This window comes from Apium graveolens, chromosome 7 (assembly GCF_009905375.1).
Source record: "Apium graveolens cultivar Ventura chromosome 7, ASM990537v1, whole genome shotgun sequence".
NCBI classification, from domain to species: domain Eukaryota; kingdom Viridiplantae; phylum Streptophyta; class Magnoliopsida; order Apiales; family Apiaceae; genus Apium; species Apium graveolens.
Genome location: NC_133653.1, coordinates 268,529,585 through 268,538,393, shown reverse-complemented (window position 1 = coordinate 268,538,393; position 8,809 = coordinate 268,529,585). Strand labels below are relative to the sequence as shown.

Genomic DNA, 8,809 nt, shown 5'->3' with positions numbered 1-8,809 from the left:
TATTTATATCATTTCTTTCTGTGTTTGATTTCATTTACTCACGCACACACTCGTTTGATTTATATGTATTAATCACAGATTGTATTCACAGTAAGAACAGCATGTTACTATATATTTAATATTTGGAGTTTGCTAATTGCAATTTTTTTAAGCTACTTACTAAAATTACTTATAGCTTTGTAGTTCTAAGTTCAAGGCTTAGAAACATGTTTTTATGCAATTGGTAAAAAGCGAAGAAGTGTATGACCAGCTGCTCAAATAGTTTCTACAGAGGTATGACATGTTTATATGTTATCTTTAATGTAGTTAACAACCTAATGTGAATCATATCTATCAATCTCATCTATCAGGAGGTTTATAATTTTAGTGCATATATTTTGTTGTACAAGCATGACATTGAGGGTTATCTGTAGTGCAGGCTCCTCAGTCAGGGGACAAACATTGGACCTGTCCAATTCATAATATGCCCCTCAACGAAGAAAAGTTCAGATGTGTAGAATATGTGTAATGATGGTTAAACCGACAATCCAAATCAAAGTAACTGATGATCAGACTTTTCCAGATGTGAAGCTAACTAAATCCTGGAATAGAGCTAATGGCAATGGCTATATTCAGGTTCGATTAACCATCTGTTTTTTACTCGTCTGGTAAGATTGGCGAGATCACCGACTTCTATGTGATCACCCAATTCAACCAAGTAATACCCAATATTACTATAGCAGCAATTGTCAACTCAAATTAGAATATTCTATTAGATTATTTGTTTTTATTTGTAGTGTTCATTTACTAAGTTATGCATTCTACTTTTAAGAGGTTAGATATTGGTTGTGACGTCTTCGCTAACACTTATTAATTGGATTCTGGATTTGTAGTGTCGTGTGATGACCACTATCTATGGTGATCATGGTGTTAGCATGAGTAAGCGCTGTAATGGCGTTAGTAAGCAATGTATATCGAAAATCTATCTTATGCTCGATAGTTTTTCATATTTTTTGTGGTGTTTTCAATTTTAAGCAAGTAAATGAATACGTCTGAACTCTGATAAATTGTTTTATGATTGATATTGGACACCAGGAAATGCCGAAAAGTACTTTTCCCAGTAGAACCTCATCATGTGAAGCACATTGATCCGGGGAGTAGTTCCTTACTTGGAAAGACAGCATTGTCAGTGGATGAGGAACCCCTTAAAGATAAGATCCCAAATCTTAATATAAATCTTTATCTTAATCTTATTTGATAAGAATTTTTCTGCAGTAGCTGGTGTCGTCGCAATTCTAGAAGTAAGACAGAAGTATGCGGACTTTTCACAGCCTTACACAGATTTAGGAATGGTGTTGATTGTCCCAATTCGATCCAGATTACCTAGTCGAATATGGCTCTTCATGAAGCCCTTTATAAAAAAAATTGCGGCCTAATTGTAGCCATTACCATCTACAATGGCTTTATAGTTTGGTTGATAGAGAGAAATTACAATGATGAATTCAGATCAGGACCTGTCTGGAATCAAATTGGAACTCTGTATTGGCTAGCGTTTAGCACTCTTTACTTTGTGCGGTAAGTTTCTGCAGTATCACGACTACCTGCTAATTTTTGTTCGAGGAAATACAAGATGCCTTATATATAAATAGGTACGTGACATTAGTATTATGATTTTGGGAAACATATACAGGGGACAGACTGCATAGTAATTTATCAAATATGGCAATGGTGGTGTGGCTTTTATGGCACTAATAATCATACAGAGTTACACAGCTAGCCTTTCTAGTATGCTCACTGCTCAAAAGCTTGAACCGGCTGTAAAGGATGTTGCAACACTCAAGAAGATGAATGCAACAGTTGGGTATTTTCAAGGTTCATTTCTTAGATCATACATAATCGGCACGTTAGGTTTTGGCCCTGCAAAGGTCAGAAAGTATCCATCTACAGCAGCTGGATATGCAAAAGCTCTCAACACTAAATAAATAGTTGGGATCTTTTTTAAAGTTCCTCCACCTAAAGTCTTTCTTGCTCAGTACTGTAAAAGCTTCATTAAAACCGAGAAAACCTTCAAGGTTGGAGGATTTGGTTTCGTAAGTTCTCATCTCTTCCTATACATTTTTTCCCTAGCTAGCTCTGTTAAGAACCATCATAGGACCATCTATTTTTACAATATACAATCAAACTAATGGATTTATATATACGATGGCAGGCATTCGAGAAGGGCTTTCCTCTGCTTCCACGCATAAACAACGCGATTATGAACATTACTGAAAGTGGGAAGCTTTTAGAACTTCATAAAAAATACATAAACTCCGAGGAGTGTGTGGATGCAGATACTATTTCAGATGCAGAGGCTAGCATTGTCTTAAATAGCTTTTCGATACTGTTTATGTTATTCGGATGCACATCAACAATTGCTCTTGTCATGTTTGTCTTTTGACACTTTCTAAAGTCTGAGTCAGAACACACAAATGTTTTCAAAGCTTTTATCAAGAGATGGTGACGTTATAGAAGACAGACATCTGCTAGAGTTATCAATATAGAAAGCCCGAGAATTCGTCCTGATGATACTTACTTGGAAGCCAAACAATCCTTTAGTACAGTAAGTGATGTAGAAAGCGTTGTAGATCATCAGGATGCTCCTCATAGATGATCAGCATCCAGTTTTATGAAGAAAAAAAAGATATGACTATGGTTCTAATGAGACATCGATTTTCTGGACACCAGGAAATGCCGAAAAGTACTTTTTCCCAGTAGAACGTCATCATGTGAAGCACATTGATTCGGGGAGTAGTTCCTTACTTAGAAAGATAGCATTATCTGTGGATGAGGAACCCAAATCTTAATCTTAATCTTGCCCAATCTTAATTTTCAAGGCATAAACACACAAACAGAAAAGCATGACCAGGATTAGCCTCCTGGCAAGACAGTAATTACATCGAAGAAAGATGCACCTGCAGCTCTCTCACTTTCACTTGCATTCCCCTTTGCAGATAAAGAGCAGGCCGGGCAGCCAGTTTCAACAAAAAGAGCTGCTCCCATCGAGAAGGCAACAAGAGGTCAATTTTCTTATAGGTTTTTCTGCTAAGTAGACATATGGGAAATGCTGTATATTATAACCCGCATAGATATGGTAGATGTATACAACGGCAGGTGTAAAAAACACATCATCTATATATCTATATAAAGGAAAATCTCGGGATATTTACGCGACAGCCTTGAGATTGCTTCAAACTTTTTTCTCATTTTCTGAGGCCCTCTCTAATTTATTCTCAATTCTTGTGATAGGAAGTTGTGAAACGCTTATCTTTATCATTATTATTGGCAAAAATACCAAGAGGCAATTCATCCACCAACAAAATTGAATTTAATCATCATCGTTTATGGTCTTCTTGCCTTCCCATCCCAATCCTAAACAGTAGGAAATGATGCTATAAATCTACTACAAGCTACAAAAATCAGTATGAGAATATCAAATTGCTTCTCCTATGGAGTTCACGCTCAGGTATTTTTTTAGTTTTTTGATTTGTTATTTTATATCACGTCTCAATCTGTGTTAAAGATTGGTTTTTTCGCTTAAATGTCATGTGGGTATGTGTTTGTATGCTTTGTTTTCGTAATTACGTTGTTATAGGCTTCGTCCGTTGTATGTTTGTTGCCAATTATTTGCAATTTGGAATGATTTGGGAATAGAAAAAAATCGGAGTTTATGGTGTGTTCATGTATGACTATGGCTTAAACTAAGAGTGCTTGTGATTGGAGATTTTTCAATAATTATTTTTGTTAGTGAGATTGGGATTTTTCGAGGGTGGACGAGGTTTGGAATCAAGGCGGAGGAAACTATCGATAAGTTCTGAAAGGATGTGTATATTAGGACCTTGTGGTGTTGATCAGGGGTTGTGAGAGATTTGTTAAGTAAAAGCAAAAACCATTATGGGACTGGGCAAAAATGTTGACATCTTGGGTGCTAAGTTGGCAAAGAGTGCAGTTGAGGTACCCCTTACATGGAATATACAAGTCAGCACCTGAATGCGTCACTATTAACTTCTCTTACTTAATCTATATTTTGTAAATTGTAACCGTTTTTTATTCCATCCTCCTTACTCTAAACAAGGCAAGTTCACAAACTATCTCAAAAATTTCAACACCTATACCAAACAGACTAAAATCATTTTAGGCGGTAATTAACTGTTAAAGAAATACATTTAATCTAATGCTTCTTTTTTCCTCAGGATGTCTATGAGAGACTCCTCCAAAAAGGAATCAGGTTTATTCCACTAGTTGGATACACTAAAAATGGGAAATTAAAGAGAAGAAACAATTAGGGAAGCAGATCTATGCATTTTATAATTGAAGGTTCTTAATTTCTTCTATTGTAATGCCATCAAATTGTACCATCAATGTAGTAGTAGGATCATTCTCATTGTCTTTGATGGCTTTCTAATTCTTGAAATGAAGTTAATATTTCACTATTAGGTGTCGCTCTGTCATGCTACAGTCTGACAAAGTAACATCTTATCTTAATTAGGGACGAGAATTATCACGAGCCTTATAACGCTCAAAGTCATAAGTTTTTTTGTTAGGTGTGTGCATGATGTGTGTTTGTACATATGCATCATATTTGGTGCAAATTTGTTGCTTCTTCAGTTTGATTAGTTTGAGTGGTTTGTTTGATACCTCATATCTGCTCATGTTGTAGTTGATTTGGTTTGTGGCTGGTGGTGGGGGGGATTTGGTTGAGATTTTTTGTCTGAAATTAATGATTATTTTATGGATCTTAAATTGTTTATGTATTAATAGCAAGCTCTGATACCAATTTTTAGGCCTTAAATCAACTGTAGAAGAGGGGTGAATATAGTTAAATAATCAAATCGAATTAAAGAACTCAACAAATAAGATCAGTTTTTATATTATTGAATAAAAACTAATTACAATACTCTCTCAAAGGATGAATAGATATCCTTGAGAGCTGCTAGGTTATATGTGTGATAAATTAATAAACAACACATATAGTGCTAACCTAACTTGTGATTATATACTACACAACTACAGAATCAGTCTAAAAGATGTGTTACTGTTAGTCCCTTAACAATATAGTAAGAATTACAGAAGGGGAGTTGAATGGAATTCTTGAACCTTTTTCTTAAAATAAAAATGTTCAAACTCGAATACTAATATAAGTGTTTTGATTAGCACAATGCGTAATAAAAACTTAATTGAATCAAAACATAAGTAATTAAAAACAAGAGTCTTTAAAAATTTTCTGGTGGATTTAAACAATTCCACCAGAGATATATATTATATCGAGAGAACTCTGTGTGCAAGAGTGCTCACAGCTGCTTACAAATTTGAACTACTGAGAATACAGAGAAATGCTAATAATTCTGCTTACAAAGATTTCTCACCTTTTTGTATCTCAGATGTTGTTTCTATTTGCTACTTCTTGGTTTATATATTACCAAGATTACAAAGTCAAAAGATAGAATCATCATAAAAACTATCAGTCTTGATGCTTTGCTACTTTGTTCTCTATTACCCAGTTAATAGGCTTCCTCATTCCTTTTTGCATACATCCCGACGCATTTGACCAGTTGTCGCTGTCAACTAATGTTTGAATTCCTTTATCCGTTGGGTACATGATCATCCATCGACTTTATGATCATCCATTGATGGCTTCATTGATCATCCGTCGACTACTATATTAAACATCCGTTGATAGCCATTTGATCATCCGTCGATGGCTTTGTTAATCATCCGTCGGTAGCTATTTTGGCACATGACTTCATTTCACTTATGCAGAATTACAAGACATCATTTATGTACAATTAATCAACCTATTCTGCATATCTAGTTAAAGTCAACATGATTTATATGCTACTACAGAATCTATACAAAGGTGTATGCAGAAATGTGCTACAGACTCATTATTACATAAGCTACTCACTCGATGGATAATAAGACATCATCCGTCGGGACTATAATGAGTTATCCGTCGGGACTATAATTCTTATCCATCGAGTGCTACATTATTTCACTAAGTAAAATCTACTTAGGTGTTTTGTTAATGAAATCATCAAGTACACAACATATGCACAACAATCTCCCCCAATTTATGTCTACTAGAATTGTAGCCATAAATTAAGAGATACTTGATGATAACAAAACATCCTAAACATACAGCTTTAAAGAAAAGTAGATAATACTGAAAGTGCTTCAAATAATCAAAATGTACAAAGTTTAGCTCACAGTCATTTGAAGATGCTCCTCTAGCCTGAGCAGATTTTTCTAGTTTCTTGAAGTTCTGGATCTTCTTTCAAGCTTTCTGTTGTTTTCATCAATCTGATTTTGGAGCTGCCTATGGAATTCCAGTTCATCAGATTCTGAGAGATTTAGCTTTTCTTGCATTTCCAAGAGAGTCTCATTGCTGGAGATGCTCAATTGGTCTTCTAATCTGAAGAATCTTCTCAACCCCTTTGTCATCTATGAACTCCATTAGCCAGTAGGGCCTTAGATGCACTCTTCTCCCTGTGTATGGAATAATTAGAGTCTTTGGGAGTGCATCTTTAGCTCTAACACTCCTTAGTTCTTCAATCTTCTTCAATACTAGTCTTCTTGCAGTGACATTGAACCCAAAGTTCTTCTTGAAGGATGAATAAACTTTAATCAGTACAACTTGGCTCTCTTGAAGAATCCTGTGAAGTGGCCACACAATCTCCTTTCCTCCTTTGTACTTGAACACTAACCTTTCAGGTAGGTTTCTGTATGCATCAATTCCCCTCACTTCATCTAGTTCATCCGGATAGAGGTTTAGATCAGAAAATTCTTTGATGTCACACAAGTACAAGTAGTCTCCCTTGTTGACTTTGGGCTGAGCATTGACTACAGATTTGGATTTGAGAGGAGACAGCTTCACTTTCTTGACTGCCCTTGACTTTGTCCTTTTTGGCTTGCTAAGGATTGGTAGATTGAAGTCAGGAATTGGTATGTTATCCCATTTTATTGGCTCATCCTTGGGCACAATAGGTTCACCATGAATATTCCTGTAGGGATCCACCACCTTTATATCTTCAAATACCACAGAGGGCTTTGATGCTTGAGTTGTAGCTGGTGTGGGTTCCTTAGGAAATTGATCTCCCAATTCCTTGTCAACAATATCCAGTTTCCTTTTTGTTCTTTTAGCCAATTCTTTCTTCCTTGGAGATTTCTTCTATTCTTCAATTTGCTTCCTTGATTCAGTGGCTTCAGAAGGTTGAGAGGGAATTTGTTGAGATGAGCTCACAGCCTGTAGCTTGGCTAAGATAGCAATCTGCTCTTTCTTTTGTCTAGCCTTCTTTGCATCTAGAGCAGCTTGCTTCTTTTCTTGCTTTAATCTGGATTTTTCTTCTCTCTTTGTTTGAGCAAATTGAGGATGTCCAGCTATCACACAAATTTCCTTCCCATTTCTGAATATCTTAGCAATCCTCTTTTTAGAAGCTGAATCAGTCGGATCTTTGTAGAAAACAATTGATCTTGACAGAAGTTTCTTTTCATCAGGCTTGGGTGTTTCATACAGTATCCAAAGGGTTCTTCAAGGATGATTTTGAATAGTTTACCCTTGGTTTAAGGATCATTTCATCCTTTGGAGACTTGATGCAGGAAGATTGTCCTCTTTCCAGATAATTCATGCTCATCTCATTCACACTGATTTGCCTGACTTGAGAGTGATGGATGGCTGACTTAACTGGCTCCTCGACAAGTTGAAACTTCTTATGTATCTCCTCATCAATCTTCTCCCAGTTGATCAAACTCAACATTCCTTTCTCAACAACTTTCAAGTTTGCTGCTGCTGCTTGAATCAGATCTATACCATCTGCAACTGGTGGCTTTGAGACAGTAATTGAAGATACAATTACTTTTCTGATTTGTAGTTGAAGTTTCTCCCCTTCACTTGGTCCTTTCTCCCCCTTACTTGGTTCTTTCTCCCCCTTTTTGTTATCATCAAGTTGAGGAGTCAGGCCTTGTGCTTGAGCCAGTTGCATTAGAAGATTTGTCTGAGACTGTTGATTTTGAAGAATGATGGCCACAGAATTTTCAATAACTTGAACTCTATCTTCCAACTTGGCCAGCTTCTTTTCAGAATCTGATTCTCTTCTCAGTCTCAGTAATAGATCCTGCATGGTACCATATGGCATGACTGAATCTAGCTTCTCAGAATTGTAGGTCTTCAAGTCAGCTATATCCTTTTTGAGTTCATCTACACTCAAATTCTGTCTTAATTGATGTATCTTCATGAGATGTAGAGAATCTTGGTGAGCTTGAAGAATAGCCTTGGTACCAGCATTTGAGCTCTTCTGAATGGCCTTTTGGATAGACATGATTTGTTTGACCAAGGATACACCAAATTTTCTTGGCGTGGACTCCTTTGTCAAGGCCCATTCAGGTAAATCTGGAATAGAACTTGGGCCTTCATCTCCCCTTAAGTTCATGCTTCCATCAAATGAAATAGAGTCATCATCATTAGAATTTACTTCAAAATCCTCATCTGGCTCACCAGTTATAGAAGGCATTAAATTGACAGCAGCTTTATCCCTTTGTAGAGATTCTGAAGTATGCACCAGATTCAAAGTCTTTTCTGCCTCCTCATTGCCCTGAGCAGCCAACAATTGATAGGCTGACATAGGATGAGTAAAAGTGTCAGCATCCAAGGAAATGTTATCAATTACAGCCTTGTAATGTTGCTGAAATTGTCTTCCCTTTTCAGCATCATCCACAATCATTGACTCATGAGCAATGGCTGGATCCACCCTTATACCCCTTGTACCTGCTTTTCTCTCATGTTCTCTCTTTTGTT

General features: G+C 36.4%; 1 long non-coding RNA gene across 1 annotated transcript; it reads left to right on the top strand.

Moving 5' to 3' along the window:
- Positions 1-422: 422 nt before the first annotated feature.
- LOC141673084 (uncharacterized) lies at positions 423-3,182 on the top strand. Its single transcript, XR_012555799.1, has 3 exons — positions 423-1,554; positions 1,670-2,069; positions 2,189-3,182. It is a non-coding gene; the product is annotated as an uncharacterized LOC141673084 (long non-coding RNA).
- The last annotated feature ends 5,627 nt before the right edge of the window (positions 3,183-8,809 follow it).